The sequence below is a fragment of the Tamandua tetradactyla genome, chromosome 22, assembly GCF_023851605.1.
Source record: "Tamandua tetradactyla isolate mTamTet1 chromosome 22, mTamTet1.pri, whole genome shotgun sequence".
Lineage (NCBI taxonomy): Eukaryota > Metazoa > Chordata > Mammalia > Pilosa > Myrmecophagidae > Tamandua > Tamandua tetradactyla.
In genome coordinates, this window is record NC_135348.1 from 22,593,452 (window position 1) to 22,614,982 (window position 21,531).

At 37.4% G+C, this 21,531-nt stretch overlaps 1 protein-coding gene across 5 annotated transcripts in view; it reads right to left on the minus strand.

The window, feature by feature from the left end:
- Window positions 1-21,531, minus strand: part of SMAD1 (SMAD family member 1) — a 77,773-nt gene that overhangs the window by 55,528 nt on the left and 714 nt on the right. Inside the window, exon 1 of one of the 5 annotated variants that reach the window (XM_077139908.1) lies at window positions 21,262-21,458. The exons of 1 other annotated variant lie outside the window; for it this stretch is intronic. The gene's annotated coding sequence lies outside the window, so the exon portion shown is untranslated. Of the gene's footprint in view, window positions 1-813; window positions 2,136-20,775; window positions 21,459-21,531 lie in introns of those variants that run through there. 3 more of the 5 variants (XM_077139907.1, XM_077139904.1, XM_077139906.1) reach the window with 3 other exon arrangements.

Genomic DNA, 21,531 nt, shown 5'->3' on the forward strand with positions numbered 1-21,531 from the left:
ACAACTGTAATTAGTACCAACTCCAAAGAGTTCCTAATAAAACATATGAAAAATTACTATACTGCTCCTTAAAGAAAATCATAAAGCCTAGATTACTCTTAAGGCAGACAGGTAAAAAAGACAAGTTAAAATTTTCTGTATGAGTATAGTGACATTAGAATGGCTATAAAAACACAGATGGGTTTTATCTAGCTAATTTCAATCTCAGAAAATATCCCCGAAGTAGCAATGCTCTTTGACTCTGTTTCAACAAATAATCTTTTCAAATGCTTCTTTTCCCCAAGTTACTCCAATTAGAAACTAACTTGGCTTTTGTGATATCTGGAGTGTAAAAGGACAGGTGAAGTGGACGGGCTACAGTGGCTCAGCACAAAGACCCAGGTTCGATTCCCGGTGCCCGCCCATGCAAAAAAAAAGACAGGTGAAGTGCCTTTGCATTTCTTTTTCCTGTTTTAAAACAGCAGTTAGCCCTCAACTTTTAACATTTCTCCATCTCAAATGGGTTACGCATAGTTAAATAAAACTCACCATTAGCCAAAATAAAAGTAAAAAAAAAAAAATCCTAGAACAAGAAGTGAGGATAGTTAAAACTTCTCTCATTCCATATCTTTTCCAGAATCTGAAGCACTTTTTAAGCTATTTAATTCATCGCTAGGAAACTGGATTAAATGAACTCTATTTCAATTGAGTCCTCAGTAAAAGAAAATATATTTAAACAAAATTAAGCTACATGAAGGATATCTCAGTGGAATTTTACCATTCAAAGCAGCAGGAAAGGACAACTGCTACAAAGAGTCAGAAGTCATATTTCACCTTATCGAGCTTCTTATGGAGCCTTGTACTGGTCCCTTCCAAAATATCTCCCAACCTGCTAAACGAGGGATTGATGACACCTAAAACAACCAAAACAATGAGTTCAGAATTTGCAACATTTTTGTGAAAAAAAAATTTTTTTCCAGAGATTGATTTTCCAAATCTGGAGAAACTGGGAGGTGGGTGGGCATGAGAGAGAGGCTACGCTCCTGAAAACCTACTTATAATAATAATACAATAATGCTGGGTATGGCCTCTGAAGCACAGGCACTCACAGCTGCTCTGTCATGTCTCAGTGTGACATGGGTGACATGCTAGAAGGGCTGTACCGAAGCCCCGAAGTTGGAGGGAATCACTGGAATCAAAAAGAAAAGGAATAATGTTGCAAACTATTACCACTTAGTACCTGTAAATCCATCGTAAGCTTTGACAGTTCAAACAGTTTCAAAAGCATCATTCCTTGATGAAAAGGAAGCAAGGAATTTATGGATATTACAATTACATGAGTCCCTAAGGATGTAACAAAAGTTGATATATTTAGGTGTGCTAAATATGCACTTTATCTTCACGCATTAAAAAATTCTTAAAAACAAGAACTCTTTCTATATTCTGCTCTGTACACATAAATCCTTCAATCTTGACAAACCTAGGCTGCTTAGAGACCAAATGGTTAATTTTAATTAGTATAGAGACTCCCTATAGAATAGAAGGTGTTAGTTCTGTTTTGTCTTATTAGATGATTACTTGTTTAGTTAAGTAGACTGAGGCACTTAACAGTCTTCGAACTGTCTCCAACTTCAACAAAAAAACTTGACTTATTTCTACATCTCCTAGCCATTTCCTCTCAAAGTTATACATCATTCCTTAATCTCACTGAATCTCCGTTCTCAAGTTTATGCTTGTAATGGAAAAATGTCCTTCAGTACATGGCAGCTTTTCAAGATATCCAGGTACTAATTATCTCACCATTATAAAGTTCATCTGTGCTCACCTCAATACCAAAATTGTGTCCAGTTGTCTGGTCTGCGGGGCTCAGTCCTCAAACACAGGAAAGGCCGAAGACCAGAGGCATTTTAAAATTTAATTTTATTGACTACAAGAGGAAAAAGTCTACAATAGTTATCTCATAGGAAAACACTTCTCTTTGAGTCAATGTTATCCTAGAATAGCAATTTTACAGATGACAAAGAATGCTATCTTTGGTAAATTTCCTTAAGTGGCCAGTTATGAATGATTTATCATAAACAAATGAGAAGAACTGCTTTTAATTAAACTACTACTTTATGCAAACATTATATTGATTGTTTAACAAACCTTGTCTTCACTCCAATATCATATCAGTTTTACTAATAATAGTGAGGTTCAGAGGCTAATCTAGTAATTGGATCTACATTTTAACCCAGTAATGACTGATACTAAAGTCCAATAATCAGATATTAAAAACAACAAAAAGTAATTCAAATGCCAAATTCACAGATGAAAATAGAGTAGGCTACAGGAGGGAAAAAAACTATCTCTTTTATTTAATAAAACATTCCTGCTATATTTCATTTTTTGGAACATAGTTCTCTTTCTCCACTGATCTCACAGGTGCTGTTTATGACAGCAAGCATGCACATCTGTACGGGTGAGATGCCACACACAAAGGCAGGACGGCCTGAACCCTCTCCCTAAATTTAGAACCTTCAGCTCAGCTATTAATTGCATAATTTAATCAGGACCCTCTAGAAGGGAAACACATCCATATTCATCACAGGCATCAAAGGAAACATCTTTACAAGTTATATCCTTTTACAAACCAACATATGGTCTCACGCCACTCTCCCAATTGTTGAACCCCTCCTCTGGGAAGAGCATGGAATTTTATTTCTTTTTATCACTTGAAAAAATCACTTCCCTCCTAATTCAGTAAAACTGGGTGGAGGCCACTTCCTCCACAGGTGAGAGAAATAAAACTTGTTGATTTGTCATTGTCAGGAATTTAAAAGTTAACCATTTATTTTATGTGTTTTCAAAATGGAAACAGAAGGCAGACCCAACCCAGGATGAGAAATCAGGGCAACAGAGTTTCAAAATATCACCCCTAAAATATTTTGGTCATTTAAAGATGTGTCTCAGTAAAAACACAAGAGTCCTTAACTTGAAATGAAAAGACGTAGGTCTGAACTGCAGCTTTCTGTTTAGTGGCTGTATTTTGAACCAAACATGTAACCTCTCTGAGGCTCAATTTGCTTTTCCATAAAATTTTGATACCAGCACCTATCCTACTGGATTGTTATGAGAATTAAATATGAATATGCAAAATGCATTTGAAAATGATAAGATGAAAAACAAAGTAGTTTCACAAATAAGAAAACTTATTTTAGTACTTTGTATATAATAAATAACAAAGCTTATATTCTAGTTTCTGTTTGCTTGGGGAAGTTCTCGCTTTATGCCAAAAGCATAAGAAGAAAAAAAAGCCTACTCTCTCTAGTCATTCAATTCATTCAGCAAATACATATTATGGGATGACACTACTCTAAGCACACTGGGGATAGAGCACTGAACAAAATAGACAAAAAAGTTTTGGGATAAACTTCACCTGACTTTTCAGGGGACCAACCTTTAGTGGTTGGGGATAGCCTCATTGACAAGGTGATACTAAAACACACCCTGAAATAGTGAGGGACTGAGCCACATGGATATGTGGGGGAAGCATATTTCCAAGCAGAGGGAACCAAAGGCTGCAGAGACTGCTAAGTCCAGGAGGCAGGAGCATGTCTGGAATGTTCAAGGAACAGCAAGGAGTCCAATGTGGCTGGAGTGGAGTGAGTGAGGGGATAGAATGGGAGAGGAGGTCAGAGAAGTGATGGGGAGAGATACGGGGGACTTGCAGGGGCTTGAGTTTTAACTCTAAGTTGAGACGGAAACCGGCAGGAGACTGGAGCAGAGGGGAGCCAAGATTTGATGTACCATGGCTTGTTGGGTTGAGACCAGACTGAAAAGATGCAAGGATGGAAGTAGACGTAGTGAGTAAGAAAAGCAGTTAGGAAGCTATGGCAACTGTTAACTCAAGAGATGATAAAGGTCTGGACCAGGGTGGCAGAAGTGGTCAGATTCTGGATATATGCTGAAGGTTCAGCCATGCACAAGTGCTACAAAATGTTACTGCTTACGTAAGTAAAAAAATAATAATAATAATAATAATTACCTAACCATCAAATTGGAGAAAACCTCTTTGGCTTTTGAAAATACAAACACATATTATGGGAATATGGGATTGAATATTTGAAATGGGGCCAAAGACAAGGTCATTTTAGGAGATATAACCCTAAGAACTATGACAGGATGGTATGGAGAGAGGTGGACGTCAAAATCTTCTGGAAATCAGGGTGAATGCTAGAGAGTAGAATATGTTGACATTCAAAGCATGGTGTTTTTATGGAGGATGGTAGAAGAATGGCCTGGAGGTGGAAATAAAGAGGAATCCACCATTATCACCACATCGGAGACCTCCAGGCCCCACACTGTGAGGGTTTTAAGAGAAAAGAACCATCACTAGTGAGGGTTACAAGGGAAGCATCATTCTCAGATGAGCATACACAAAGATTTACATTTAAGGGATATCCATGTTGTAAACAATCTAGAGGTCTAATAATAGCAGAATGAGTAAATAAATTATGGTATATTTGACTAAGATATTTTAACTGTTAAAAAAGAGAGAAAACAGATTCGTATGCACTGACATGGAAAGAAAATAGGATTACAGCTGTTCAGTTAAAGAAAGTTGCAAAACAATGTGTTTAGTATAATGCATTTAAAAAAACAGAAACAAAAGTGTGTATATATGAATATGTGTGTATATGTATGTACATGTGGGTGTATATACATATACAATTTTTTAAATGCTTGAAAAGATAAAAATAAACCTGAACAAGCAATTAACTTTGGGCTTAAACTGGAGAAGAGAGAGTTCAGGAGAGCAGACCACTTTTACTTTGAACCAATTACTGTTTTCAATCTCAAAACCCCAATAATAAAAACATAAAGTAGGTAAGAGATTTATCTGCACAGTTCCGGAGGACAGCATTATATCCAAGAGGTGGCATGATTTATCTTTTTAGAAAAGAAACAAATTGAAAGTATTTCTGTACAGAATAGAATACCCCTTGAACAAAGATGTTGCAAAGAAATTTATTCATGTATACAGGGTTGGAGTATAACGGCCTAATTCTAGGTGAAAATGATATGGATGAAATGTATTTTTATTAAGCAAATATGATATGGATTAAAATCTATTTTTTATTAAGCAATTCATCTACATGATCGAAAAATTCAATTTTACAAAATAGCCTAATAAATTTCCTTCCTACTAACAATTCAAATATCCTTCAACTGTTTCAATGCATGAATTTCTCGCCCAAAAACTGTTTTTAATACTCAAATATCTTCTAGAACAATTCTGTCCTGTCCTTTTTTCCACTCTATAAAGCTGTTATTTGGAAGAATCAAATAACTTCCAAAAATCAAAGTTTATATAACCACTTGAAAGAAGTTCCAAGATCAGCCAGATTTCATTCTCTTCCACATGACAATCAATGACAGCCTGTTTTCAATGTGCCAAAATTGAACTGGACTTAGAAATGCTCACTTGGCCACCTCAGAGGAGAAATGAACAAAAAGCAGCAGCATTCTTTCAGAATAATCAGAGCTCCCTCCAACTAAGAACTAGAAGAAGCACATAAAAATCTTTCACTGTCTTGAAGAAATACTACTCCAGATATAAGTAAGCATCACCAACAGGATTGGGGTAAGGTCTACATCATAGATTCAGACCTTTTCTGACTCCAACCACTTGTTCAGTTCCATTCATTAACTTCCCAAAGGGACTTATTTAACAACCAGAAAGAAATTTCAGAGATCTTAGAAGACTTTAGAACCCAAGCTTTCTTCTTTTACACATTCAACTACTAAGAGAGCTTTACTCTCCACTAATCACTCTTTAATTGACAAATTTTTTGAAGTGCTTACCACCAACATGAAGGTGATGTAGGAAGAAACTCAGTAGAAGCTTTTATTTCTAAAAGCAGCTGAGGGGACCACATTATAAAGTAGGCTATGCTAAGAGTCACACAACGAAATGTCCAGATGGTTTATCTAAGGAGAAAAAACATCTATCTAGGGAGAGTAAAAGGGAAAGCATAAATACCGGGGGAGTAGCCAACAATGTGTGCGATTTTTAATGCGGCAACTGCATCCCCCATTCACCCTGAGCTGCGCATACTTACCTTGCAATGGAAATCCAAAAGAGTTTAACAGATTATCAAGCAGTGACATCGATGGGTAAGAACAAGGGAATGGATAATCCAAAGTAGCCTCGATAAAATATAATCATTGCTTTGGGAATGTACTATGCTTTTAACAATAAAAGGTTTTAATTCATTACTACATTTTGCTTAAGCTAATAAAGCTATTATATACCCAGAGAACATAGTAAATTCTTATGAAATGCCTATTCAAGATTCAAAAATTACTGCAGAAAGTCAACAAAGGGATGACAGTTAATTCGTTTTTTATATTATTAAAATTAACAAAGATAAACACTTTTCATCAAATAAACCAATCTATCCTCTCAAAATTCAGAGTACAGGCAACAGGTACACCTGAATCAGAGCAGCTGAAACATCCCAGTTAGACGGTTCAGTTAACTCCCATCATAATCACCACCAACTTTGGAGGGGAGAGGTCTCACCCAGCTGGTTGTATGGGCAAAGTCTCACAGAAGTGATCCACAGTCTCCATGGATTTCCAACACAGCTATTTAAAAAGTATCAAGTATTCAAAAAGAATCAAAAATCATTTTCATGACCTCACTGCCATCATCGCCACAGCTGTGAAGCACCGACACCACCCAGAGCATGTCACACATACGAACTCGTCTTGTATCTTACAAGAAGCCTGTAAGGTAAGTACTCCTTAAAAGATGATGAAACTGAAGCACAGAAAGGTTAAGGAACTCTCCACGGGCACCTGTCGACTTCTGTGCTTGCTTCTCCCAAACAACCTCTATCTCTGATGCACAGAAGTCTGGCAAACAAGGATTTGCCCGTTTTATTTAATCCTCCCAACCAACTCCCATTTCCCTAAACCAATGTAAAGAGTTTCCTCAGGTCAGTGATGACCAAGTTCCTTTTAATCTGCAGAGTTTGAACAAGGATAAAAAGTCGTAAGCTATAACTCAACAAGACATAAGGAAATTGGCACCATTACTGCAGAAGACAACACACGTATGTGTTCACCTCAATATTCTTTTCTTACAATGAGTCAGTGGAACAGTAAAATTAAACGCCTTTTAAAAAAATTTATATTCTATACATTTCCACTGATTATTTTTAAGGTCCTTTATTGAAAACATAAACAAAAACTGAACCAACATTATCATATTGGCTCATTTTTGTCTTGAGGCAATAATTTTCCAAGCAAGCAAACGCAGAGATGGAAAAAATTTTAACTAGAGGACTCTTTCAAGTATCAAAATGAAGGTAAAATGCTAACATAGCCTTTTTTTTTTTTTTTCATGGGCAGGCACCGGGAATCGAACCCAGGTTTCCGGCATGGCAGGTGAGAACTCTGCCTGCTGAGCCACTGTGGCCCGCCCAATATATTCATTTTTAATGGGTAATACACAAGCTATAAGTTATAAAAAACAAAACAAAACAAAACAGTGTTCTCAACTCTCGGGGGGGTGACGGGAGTAAACAGGGGGACAAAGCAAATGGGGTCTTGATGTGGTAGAAATGGTTAGTGACACCATCACGTTGCTATCCTACCTGACTCCTGATCCCCTTTCCCAATCCCCTATTTCAGGGTTCCTCAAACTCAGCACTACTGACACTGCGGGTTGGATAACTCTTCACTCATTATGGGGTTCCTTCTGTGCACTGCAGGATGTTTGGTGGCATCCCTCCCTATACCTCCTACACGCCAGCAAGCCTACTGAGAGTTATGAAAACCAAACGTTGCCAAATAACCGATATTCTATTCTACTGAATGTCTGCTCACCTTTTCTCTTCGCAATCTAAGCAGTTCAGGCCTCAACAACTTTATTTAGTTTGACCTCTAGACTCCAGGACTAAAGGAATTGCTTTCAAGAAGGGGAAAAGGAGAGATGTCAAACACGTATACAGTTTCCTCTTGTCTCTTCTCTTCAAAGAATACAAGGTAGGGAGAGCAAGACAATCAATCCTCAAAATTAACTGGTACACCTTGACCACCTCCATCAGGCATCACCTGGTGCCAAGTGTTGCAGGGTATAAAAGGCATAGTTCACATCCACAACAAACTTACAATATCACAGGTCATATTTCCTGATATTTTTAAAAACATCAAAATGAAAAAAAAATTAAAAATCCCAAACATTCAGCAATGGGTTCTTTTTTTGGCCCACTGTGTGCAGGCCAATAGTTCTTGATCCTGTTGCATATTAGACTTATCAGTGGCACTTTTTAAAAATCTTCTCGCCTAGGGGAACCATTGAATAAGATCCCCTAGGAGGGGGGCCCAGGCATTTTTGTGGTGGTGGTTGATTATGTGATTCTGCTGTGCCAAGAGGGTGAGAACCCCCACTTTAATCGCCAGACACCAAGATCCTAAAGACACTTAAGAAACCCAATCCGAAGAGTTAGTAAGATAACTGTAATAAAGCAATTAAAACAGAAACTAGACAAGCAGGTTCTTACTTGTTCCTCAAAGTTATAAGATTCTCAGCGCAAGTCCTACGTTTGAGTCCTTATCCCAGCCACACCAAGCTGCGTAAGAGATATACTATGAATAAAAGTATAAATATAGACATTCAAAATACTCTTGCTGAAAAACAAAAACAACTAAAGTAGAAGTGGGCAGGAAGCATGAGCTCTACAATTGCATGAGACTTCTTTGTCAAGCCCTTGATTTGAAAAGACGACCCAATTATAAGAGAAATGCCTTCAAACTAAGACTATGTAACATCAAAAGCAACAGCTTGTTATTTAATTTTTCATATTCGTATAATCACCTCTTATCAATTAGATTGCTTCTTCAATACATTACTACTCCGCCCAAAATGTAGCCCTAATGCTGGTCACAGGAGGCTATACTAAATATTTGCTGAATTGATTAATATCTGCTTAACCAAAAGCACAATGAGGATGCACCCTTTTACAAAGAGGCCTTCCTGGAATACAAGTCAATATTTCAACTGCTCACATTGACAAAACCTAACTTTTCAGTACTTAAATACATATAAACACTATGAAAACTGTTTTAGTGCCAATCACTTAAATGATAATCAAGTTAATTTTGCTTACAGTTAACAGAAAAACATTGAAAACCAATCAAACATTCACTCAGGCTTGAACAAACTAAATAGAAGTCTTGAACACACAAACATGAACACAAGGAAAATAAGGAGATTATTATTTATACCAAATTGCAAAGCCAGCAATGGGAAAAAGCAAAACAGGAAGCTGTAATGGATGAGATGGCAAGTTACGGACAATTACCTCTACTGAGTTTTAATAAGGTCTAAACGTATAATTTCTAAAGCAACATTCATTGCATTATTAATATTCCCTTTCATGAAAAGCTACTGTCTTTTATTGGGTGGTGGTGGGGAGTAAATTTTAAATACTTGCATATCATTTAAGAGAAAGGAGATGACACAGATTGTTCCTACACCAGATAAGCCCTGAAACTTGAGGTACCCATCTCGCAGAACATAAACCAGTTGCATTCTCCTACCCCACAATGTTGACTCTCTTTTCCAACATGAAGTTAGAATGATCATTGCCCAAATATTCCTGAAACTTAAAGAATGATCAAATGAGAGGGAAGAGTTGTAACAGAGAAATGAGGATTTAACAAAGGATTATAACTACTCAATCATTACATAGATATTTCTTTTTAGTTCCTGGTGTACAGCCAGAAGGAAATACCTGAAATTGTGGAACTGTAATCCATACTATACATTAAAATTTGCTCTATAACTACTTGTTAAACTATATAGTGAAATTTTTTACTTTTCAGTACATGTTACGTTTCACAACAAAAATGTTTAAAAAAAAAAAAAAGGAGATGGTGAAGCAGAAGATGCTGACAAATTCTGACTCTGCTTAGCCACTAGGTAAAGGCCCACTTATTACTGAATAAGATTGAATGTGATTAAGTTACGTAAGGATATTACCAACAACCAGCAGATAAGTTCCCTTGTGAGTGGCATCTGAAAAGCGTTTTTAAAATCCATAACCACTCTTTCCATGAGACAAAATGTAGAAAATTAAAGCTGAAATACAATTTTATATATATATATTTTTTAACTTTGTAAGAGTTTACACTCCATGGGAGAACTTTCCTTATTTTCTACCTCATGAACTAGTCTATCTCAATAATCAAAACCATGCTCAAAGACCATCACTGTCTCATACCAATAAATAAATGCCAATATAAAATCTAATACAGGGCGGGCCATGGTGGCTCAGCAGGCAGAGTTCTCACCTGCCATGCTGGAGACCTGGGTTCGATTCCCAGAGCCTGCCCATGCCCAAAAAAAAAAAAACATAATACAGCAACCTAGGTAAGAGGTTGTCTAAGGTTCATCAGTCACAGCATGAGACTGAGAAACTGCACAACTGCTAGATCCTACAGGGTTAGGAATACCTCACATTCTAATAAGGAGACTCAGTCTAAACGCATGTCATAAGGGGTAGTGGGCTATTATCAAGAAAACGTGATGGAAAAGACCTACTTCTTATAACTCCAGCTTATATGCAAATCTTATATATACCTCCTTATAATCGACCATCTCCTAGGCAGCTGGAAAATGTTGGCTCCCTTTCCTTCAATGAGAAAAATCTAGTCTTCACAGGCTGACACTTGATGGTCCACAAAGAAAAGCACAAAAAGATACTATCTTCATTCCAATGAAAAATACAATATAGGATACAGTATCTCACTGAGTTTAGTGCCATCCTGCCTACAAATCAGGTATGCAAAAATGACCAGGATATACGATGTTACAAACTTCAACAATTTTGAATCAATTAGCAGAGAGAATTAAGTAACAGATACAAAAAGAACCTTTTCAAGAAAATCTTCTATTAACTACCATATTCTAGTTTTAAGCAAGTCAGAGCTGGCCCAGGAATGCTTTTCCCCAATTTCAGTAAATATTAGAACAAAGTGATCATCACCATTTTTAAGAAAAAGATTACCCTTCCTCTCTTCACCACAGAAATTAGAACAAAAATTAAGGTATTTACAACAATGCCCTAAAGGACTGAGTTCCTTCCCTTTCCCAGTCACCATCTCTGCCCATTCCTTTTAAAGGTCTATAGTCAGGTACAGAGGCTGCCTCTGAACTCCCTTCCACACTCCAGAGCTCCCATTTTCACGGCACTTTGCTGAGGAGCCCAATTCTTCAAAGCCACCAACTATGATGAAATAACCTGAGTTACAGCCAAATTGGGTCTTTGTTACTAACGCTGAACTTTTTACACAACAACCCAGACTCTCCATGTCACCTGTGATGGTACAGAGTGATGTCCAGTAATTAGTGACCATCCTTTCCCTGTACAGTCAGTGATGGGAAGAGCAGGGAGAACTGTATTTCCCTCAAATGTGAATGGCTTAACTGAGAATTAGTTATTTCTTCCTGACAGCGAAGGAACTTAAAAGGCAAGGTGGCCAGCACCCAGAGACCCTTACGCACACTTCCCCTATCTTGCCTGGGTCACGAATGCATTGTTTTTTAAATATTTGTTTATACTTATTTCACAAATAGCCCAGATATGGAAGTCAACCAAATACTGACACCTTATGACCGAATGGGATAAAAAAAAAAAAAGATACAATCTATAACCCCACGAGCTAAAAACAATAGCACAGGGCTTCCAAAGTATAATACAAATGCAGAAGTGCATCTGTGCATCTATTTGCAGCAAAACACATACATGAACAGTTTAGAAAAATATAAGTACACTTTAATAAAATGAGATTTTTCCACCTGCTATTCTGTAATGAAGTTTTACTTACCACATACATATACATATATGCATACACACACTTTTTGGTACATAAATAGATCTGCATTATCATTTTAAACAGCTACAATGTATTTCATGGAATGGCTATATCATAATTTAACCAATTCCCTATGTTGGACACAGACTATTGACACCTTTTGAAAATATAAAAACACTGATAAAAATCCTTATTCATACATCCCTGTATTCTTGCCTGATAATTTCCTTAGAATAAATTTCTAGAAGTGGAATTGTTAGGCCCAGAGGCAAGCACATTTAAAGCTTTTGTGATACTTGCTGTAGGTGCCAAACGCTTCCTACGAAATACTATTTTTATCATTTTTTAATCTTAATCAATCTGATAGGTTAAAAAAAAAGGGTATGGGCCTTTAATTTGCATTTTTGGGTACTAATGAAGCAGAACATTTTATGTTTTTAGTAATTCATATTTTATCTGCTTGTGAATTTCTTGCTTGCATTCTGTACCAATTTTTCATCTAAGAAAATTCTCACTGATTTTAAAAGTTTCTTACAAAGAATAATAACTTGTTGCAAATTTGTCATTTGTCTTTCAGGTTATGTTTGTGAGTGTTTGGTCACATAAAATTTTCCTTTTCAGTTCCTTCCTTTGGAGTCATGTTCAGAGTGGCTCTGTAGCTGACTGTTAATAGCTCCCTAGGTCTTGAAATGGCACAAATTAACTTCTCCCTTTCTTTTGAACACTATGACAAGAATCTATACCACCAGAATCTTTCTGTACTGGGCACATAATATGAAAAAATATATATGGTGTTTTAAACATTAGTGAATGTTTTAAGAAAACACACAGAATTTAAAACACTTATTCTTAAAAGCTTTTGGCAATTTAAATTACTTCTTTAAATCACTGAAAAGTATTTTCTTCTCTTAGTTCAATTCTTATACTTTTTAAAAAAATCTTTATCTACAACTGTCAGGGGAAATGGTCCATCCATCCACAAATTCCCAAACTTGATATTTTAATTTCATTACCAGCATTCCCATTACTTAACTCTTCTCAAAAACTCGTCTCAAATCATTTAGTCTATTAGATGCATTATAACCTGTGGCTCCTTATCCAAGTAGACTGCACATCCCCTCGTTAACACTCTAGACTCTAAAATAACACTGGTTTTTATAAATAGCTAGCATTTTCTGAATGTCTGTTATGTGCTGGGTCTTATGCTCAGCCCTTTATATACTGTACTTCAGTGACTCTAAGTAATGTACTTTTTCTCCCATATTTTACCACCTCTGAAATTAGGAAGTCTTGCAATCAATGGCGTGACATGTTTGATGTTTTTTTTTCCCCTCAGTAGTATGTGAAATAATGCAATACAATCAACAGCATTTTGTATTAGATAAAACCCCAACCCATTTCATCTTAATATCAATCCACAGGCTATTATCTCTGTTTTTCTGATGAGGGAAAAAGCAGAGTACAGAGAGGTTAATGGTAGCTTTCCCTATATTATAAAGCACATGAGGGTTGGGGTTTGGACTTGAACCCAGGCAGTTTCACTCTAGTGCCTCATCTCTTATCCAACTTGCTAATCATCTCTACTGACATTCTTCTCCAATCCTGCCACCAGACCACAAAGTTATACCACAGAGTAACAATTACCTAGCCTAGCATTTATCCACATTAAACTTCGCCCCAGGCTTACCGCTGTTTAGAATCCTTTTGAATTCTCCATAAGAGTCCCTGGTACACTACCTACAATGGTTCTTCCAACACTTCTCCATTATACTTAAACTTCCAATAGCACTGGCAGACTCTCCCAGCTCACCACTGCAATGAAAGGGCTTGCCTCCTGCGCTACTCGGAAAATCATGAGCTCTGTCATCTTCTTTCCTCTCTGCCTTGTCTCCATTCTGCTTCTTTCTCAAACATTCAAACAACTTTCTCTCCTTACCATGGTTAACATTTTGTCACCTGTGCTCCAAATCACTAATTCTATCATCTTTAAATAACAGAAACTTTTTCCCACTAACTTCTTTCCCTCAACTTTCAAATATGAAGAGGTCTGATCTATTCTGATAAATAAGTCAATTGAGGGAGTATACGAGTCTATTTCTTATTTTGTTATATCCAACTTCATTACACAAAGGATTCAACTATTTATCTTCATATTTTTATCTTCTATTAAATGCTAAACTTTGAGATATACCTTTCAGCTGGACTTACTATTCCGGTCTCTTCACTGTAACGGCATTCACCTTTCCATCCCAACTTTTCCTCCACCCTGAATCACACAACATTCCCCCCCACCCAACCTGCTTCTGGGATCTCTTCCTTGACTTCTTGATTTCTCCAATAATCATATGACCTTTATTCCAGTTCTTTCTTTTGTCTACTTCAAATATGCCTCTTCTTTCTATTAATTCTACCTTTTAAGTGCTTAATTAAAGAGACAATCCACCAGCTCTGTTTCTCTCTTCATGGTTCTCTCAGAATAACTACCCACTATTAGAATGCCAACCATTGTTTCAGTAGATGACTTCCAAGCATGTACATGTAAAGCCCTGAGCCCTTCCCTGAGCCTTAGGTATATATCTCCAACTTGCCTGTAGGATAGTTCTACTTAGATATTCCACGTTAAATTCAACAGAGCAATTCAAATTTATCATGCATTCAATTCTTATTCTTTCTATAACCAGCTCTTTCCTATTCTTAAATAATAGCATTACTTTTTTTTTAGTTGCCTAGGTTTGAAATAATTTCTAACATCTCTTTCATCATTACTCTATAGGCAACCACCATCCTCTTCAGTTTTCTTTGTCTACAAAAATCTATTCCTACTTTTACTAGAGATTCTCATGACATAGTAACTCGGTAGCTTTCTTACTAGTGTCTTAGCATCTGGGCTCTACTCCCACTAATCTAGGCTGCAGGCTCAAGCTCAAACTTTCGGTGACTTCCCAATACTTCCTTATTCTGGCACTTTAAGGCCCTCAACTTAACCTTTCTGAACATTTCCTGCACCATACTGGGCTCCATCAGGAACACTCACTCTGTGTTCAGGCAGAGCTTCTCAATATGACAGCCATATGTGGCTAAACAGAAAATTTAAATTTAAAATTCAGTTCCTCAGCTACACCAGCTATATTTTAAGTGCTCAATAGCCACTTGTAGCTATTTTACTGGACAGCAGAGATATGAGTTCTATTGGACAGTGCTGTTCTAAAGATGCTCAACACTCATGTCTACCTCCTTTGTTTTCCTTGTAATTACTCTGTCCAGAAAGTCCCTCTCCCTATCTAACCAAACCCGTTTGTCCTTCCAGCTCGAGCTGAAGTCCCTGCTCTTCCAATGCTCCTGCCTCCCAAACTGTCCATTTCACAGAGGTGATCATGTGAGTTCTCTGTACAGTTTACTCCTATAGTGCCTGCAATTACTCTTACAACACTGTTATACTTAATTTTTCATTTCAGTGTGTCTTCTCACTAATTATTGAGCCAGTGAATAATTATTCAATATTCACTGAATAAACGAAGCATATACTTATTACAACATTACATCAAAATTATCTAGTAAGGGCATATTTAATATCCCGACCTTATTAAAAGGACATGTTTTCCTTCAAGCTAAACAAAGATCTTGCACTTAGCCAACTATGACTTAATTTAATGCCTGATTATAACAGTTGAAAAAGTTCTTTTTTTCCCCCTGTGGTGTTCAAGAAGGGGGGAAAAAGGTTATAAAGGTCTGAAATACTTCCATTTTGCATAAGCACATCGCAAAGAAACCACAAAAGATAAACAAAAGGAATGGTTTGGATACCTACTCCTTAACCATCTGAGATCAAAGGAAAAAAGTATCTATAGTTTAGCAGTCCTAAAATTAAGAAGCTACAAATAAAGCATCACAGATTATGTATGTAAATATATTTTCTAATCAACAGAGGGAACCAAACATGACATTAGCAACTATTTATTTATATCCTGAGCTTGAAAGCATACAGATGCTTAATTAATTGATGTGTAGCATGTCTTCTTTTTTTAAATCCAGGCTTGTTGACTCAAGGAAGTTAATTAAGAAATCAATCCACCAACCGTAGATATGAACTATTACAAGGGAATAAGGCGCCTTATAAAAATGATAGGAACTGAGGGTGCACGGGTGGTTCAGTGGTAGAATGCTCGCCTTCCTTGTGGGAAACCTGAGTTTGATTCCTGGACCATGCAGGAAAAAAAAAAAAAAAAAGACAGGAACTGAGAGGAGAAGGAACTGGGGAGAAATCATAGGTCTCTCAACCCTTAGGGGAATTGATGCTTCATTTCCAAAAAGGAGTCTTTTGTAAAGAACTGATTTTGGCTTTAAAAAATTACAAAAACGTTGAACTGTTCAAGTACTGCAGTTCCCTGAACCTTCCTAAAACTCTGCTGTATGAACTGGAGGCAAAAAGTTCGGCTTTTCCTGTCTGAAAAATAGCTTCCCTTTTGCAAACGAACACTCCACAGAGCCTGCTCCTATATGCCAGTGAGCCTGCAGTAGCTAAAAAGATTACTTTTTGCCTAGACTTAGCAGTTTGTTTCTAAAATGAATATCAAAAGGCACACCAAAAGGAAAATTGCACTATAGATTTTAAATAATTATATTCATGTTGGTTAGCTTTTTTTTCTTTTTTCCCCTTTCCTCTTCTTAAAGGAAGCTACTGCAGAATATGGGTTAAAAATACTTCAGGTATTTTTTACTGCAAATCAGATGACAGATCACTAGATTAAAATGAACATTTGTACTACCAAGTAATGGCAGAAAAGGAGTATGAACAGTCACAAGATTTCAGTTTGGGGCAAATAGAAGAGTCCCCTATTTATTATCATGCATGTTCTGCTAATTCGGGTGCCAAAAAGTAAAACCACATTGCAAATATCATTACAGAGAACATTTTATCAACTTTAAAGTCATGTTATGATTTAGTATCGATTTATAGTTAAACTATCCCTTTTTCTCCTCAGACCTTCACAACTCTCTTCCCTGTTCCCCCAGTTCTCTCCTTAAATCCCTCAAACTTTAGCTTTTGACTGGGAATGTGTTTGTTTTTGAGAGTCAAAGGGGAAAGTCGTATTTTGCTCTGTATATCATAGAAGGTATGACTGCATTACGATTGATTAATTTGGACTTCATATAATCCTGGATCTCCCATTTTCTAATAATGTCCCATTTATGGGATTAGGTATGGGGCTTTTCTCTTTGATCTCTACAGTGGGAAAAAAAATCAACGTTAATTTGTAAAGAAACACACATCTCTCTCTGGTTGTCCAACCTGATTCCTATTCAGCTCAACACTGTTAGGTACAAAAAAGTCAATATCATGCCATCAAATTCTTTCCTCCCTTGCCCAAGTTACATTGGATATGCTCAGACGCAACACTCAGGAACATAGTGAATCTCGTAGGAAAACCAAACAAATTAGCCTAATAGTAAGAATGAGTGTTTCTTTTGGGCTTCCATTCACTATTTGGGTGGCTTTAGGTAAGTTTTGGTAATCCTTTCTGTACCTCAGATTTCTTATCTTAATAGGAACCAAATGGATTAGAAAATTTCTAAAGTGGCTTTTCGTACTCAGTATCTATATTCTCTGTGAAAGAAATAAAAAACCGTGATGCTTATGAAAGTACTTGGCAAGACAGGCCTATGAATGTACTTCACTTCAAATGGAAAGCAGTGTGGGTATTTTTGTGTATACCCAAGTTCACAGGGCATATAAGCACTTTTGGATAGGTGAATGGGAGTGGGGGAGAAGACACAAGGTCCACAATTTGATTAAATTCTTAAATAGCCCTAACCAAAAAATGTTAAGGACTACTGAATTCTATTATTCAAAAAGTATAGACAAAATATAGTCAGTGCATACCAGGGCCTATAATTAACAGTAATAGTGTAAGATACTTCTATAAACAAAAGCACAGACACTAAATATTCTTTAAAAAATTCCCAAGGAATCTGCAATGAACTATTCTTATCCGAAGGTACAGTATACAACAGCTCAGGGAAGACTAATGTTGAAAAGATAAACTGAACTATTAGTACTTTCCTTGCCAGTACAATCAGCTCGTGATTATACAAGAAAACACAAAGGGAAAGTGGCAGGAACCATCCAGAAAATCAGGTGATAGAAGTAAGTTGGCTTTGGAATGCATTATTTTTATGTTGAATTTATTCTTCCAATTATGTTCTGCTTATCTAAATATTAAACATTATATTTCCTTTCTTAAGCACTTACAAGAGGATAACAGGAGAAGAAAGTACAGAAAGCATCGTACAGGACAAATTTGTCTAGTGGCCTAAAAAGTAAAAGCAAAGTCATGTCTATATGTGGCATAATAAAGCACAGAATAATGGCTATTTGGGTATTCTAAACTAAAACATAGCATCAGATTGCCTTACTTATACCCTAGCTGAGCTCATAAATCTTAAACCACTCTCTACTTATGAAGGCTGAGGCAAGACACGGAATTACTCTGGCCTCAGTTTCTTCACTTGTAAAATGTGGTTAACAGTACCTGGGAAGTTTTGAGATCTAAATGAAATATTATAAGCATTAGACACAATGCCTAGCACATAGTTAACTCAGAAAAAATCAGCTCCAATTATTTCTCCGATATACTGCTCTAATCAAATTCAGATCCATGAGACCCATGATAAATAGGGTCCAGAGAAAAGTCAATCTCATGTTATGTGGTAGCTTTAGCTATCACTTTCAAACTGTTTTTTAACAAAAGCACTAACTAGCAACAAAATTGCTTTATGCCTCTCTCTCTTTCACCCCACAACTCATTAGGAGAGGAAGCAAACAGAGAAGCTGAAAGATGAATAGAAAGGAAGGGAGAAGAGAGGCAAAGATCCTTCAGCTGCGCTGTTCACAATAGAACCTTCTGTGATGACAAGTATATTCTCTGCTGTGCTGTCCAACATGGTAGCCACCAGCCACAGGCAGCTACTAAGCACCTGAAATGTGGCTGGTGCCACCGAAAAATTAATTTTTTCCATTTAAATGTAATTAAATTAAATTCAACTATCGACATGTGCTACCTTATTGGACAGCACAGCACTAGAGGATCCATAAACAGATTAAGGACTGCCAGAAATTTCTGCATAAAACAAGTGCCTTCTTCTGAATTGTTCATACATTTGATCCAAACGCTTCTGTTTTCTGCTCAGACCTAGTAACTATGACTGGTTAAAGAAATAACATGTCAGCTGATTTATCAATATAGTGAGAATTCAGAGCTAATAAAAGGATCATAGATAAGAAGTATGTGGTATTATTTTAGAAGGTCCCCGAGGCCAAGTTAAATTCAAGCTCACATGAAGCACAATTCAGCACAGAGATCAGAGCGGCAAAGACGGTTACCAGCACCCTCAAAGCATTTCTTTACTGCCAAATGTAAAGCTACATTTACCTTTACAAATGCAAAGCTACACTACAAACTGAACATCTCTGCTTTTATCTTCAATTTTTTTCAGAAACTCAAGAGTTCTGTAAGCCTTTCCCTATTTCAGAAACACTAATGTCTTGGTCACGTAGGCCTTTTCACTATAAACAAAATTCACGTACCACCCATATCTGAAGTATAATGCCAGACTCCTGCTTAGCTGCCCCTGTAATACGGTTTAATTATGATGACTGAACTAATAGGCTGACATCATAGACTTTTACAGGCTGACCCCATGTCATTCTGATGTATCATTTTGCACCAGTTCAGTGCTGTAAATCAATTTAAGATCTCAAGCAGGTTGAAAAGGCTGGTAATGATGCTTTCTCTGCTGTCTCTTGAGACTCTACATTATACACAACTTACATTATTTATAAAGCCTCAATGATGCCTCCATTAGCCTTTAAGACTACACAAATGAGATCTTTTGTACACACATGACTTGGCCTTGATTATGTAGACTACTGCAGCTTAAACATGCTCTTCTAAGTAGACTCAAGTTTATTCCTTTTCCAATCTACCAAGTTATTAAATTTTATTTTTAACCCCGAATTACTAGAAATCAAAATTAGAAACTGAAATTTAATTTTTAACTAATAAATGCATTTAGGAAAATAAGACTTATTTAACGTTTTATCTGGTCCTTGTAAAAAAAAATTATTTGAATTCCAAAAAGCGTTAAGACATTAACGTTTTTAATTGCCTAAAATGTGTCACTTCTCTAAAATGCAAAAGTCATCAGCTCTTCGAGGGTATAAAACCAAAGAACACTGCAAAAGGAAAAATGTATTTAGTTACATACCTATGGTCAGAGGGGTCAAAACTAAATCAAGGACAAATCCCTACCCTCAGAGGAAACCCGATACCATCTGGAGCCTCTAGAGGATCACCCACCTCCAGAAAATCATCTCACAACCCTGGTTACAGTTTCCCAAGAATTGCAATATCACACAAATGGTCACTGCCTGCACAGAAATATCAAATAACTGCAAATGGAAAAGAAGGAGGGCGAGGGAGGACAAAAACTTCAATCACTACAGGATATTTAGGTCTTGCACTAGAATAACACAACACTGATGCAAACACATTTACACCCGTCGAAACTGCTGGGGCATGTCAAACGCTGAAGCAAAACTTTGGTTCTGCCTCGATTCCTTTAACCAGTGATTCCACCATAGCTCACCTACCTCCATTAAAATTTAAAGTGGTCATTATAAACAAGACGAAAAATCAACACAGGCAGAAAACAGTTTTCTCACTGTCTTACTGAAGCGTTACCCACGACGATTAGAACAAGAGATGAAATAAAGGCATTCTGTGGTTTAGCAGCTGAGTCTCGGCAAAAGGAAGACAACTTCCCATCAGGCAACTTCTATGTCATTCCACGTACTCTGAAACTTCATACACAATGGAAAGCAAAGAACACGAGTGGAAAGAAAAGGCTGGTTGTCACAGCACTCACGAAAATGAAGCTTTCCTCAGGATACGATTCTGAGACCGACCACAATTTTCAGATGGAAGTGCTCACTGGTTATCTTGCACAGTGTATTTAAAAATCGCATGCGCCTCCAAATAAACAAAAGCCGCAGCGACTGCAGCAGTAGCATTCGGCAGGCATTCGTTCCTCCTCCCTTCCCTAAGTACAGCAAAGAAACGCTCTCCCTTTAAGCCTTCATATATAATAAGCAACTAGAAAAACAAGCCCACGTCTGTCTCTCTCACACCTACCACCCCCACCACCCTACAGAAACAATCCCGAGAAATGCTAACAAAGACAGGGAGCAGAGAAAATGAACAGTTGTTCAACAACGAACTCACAAATTCACATGCAGTGAGGCAATCGAATCCGGTAAAGGGAAAGGAATGAGACGACACTTGAAGACTCAGGGGGTGTAGGCGGAAGAGAAAAAAAAAGAGAGAGAGAAAGAAAATTCACGCGCCGCCAAACCTCTGAATAAATCCGAGGGAACGTCGGTGCGAACTTTCCTTGACCTCGACCCCAAAGTGGCTTGTAGGGGCAGAGGAGGCAACACGTCCGGGATGCGGAGGAGCCGGGAGCACCGGGTGTCCTCCCCCTCCAGACCCGCTCCGCGAGGCGCCCAATGCGTAAAGGGCAACGCCGGCGTCTGTCCCCAAACTCCCGCACGGGTCGCCCCGGCCGGCGCGGGACACAATGGGCCCGCGGGCCGCGCGGACGGCCTCGGCCCGGTTGCAGAAA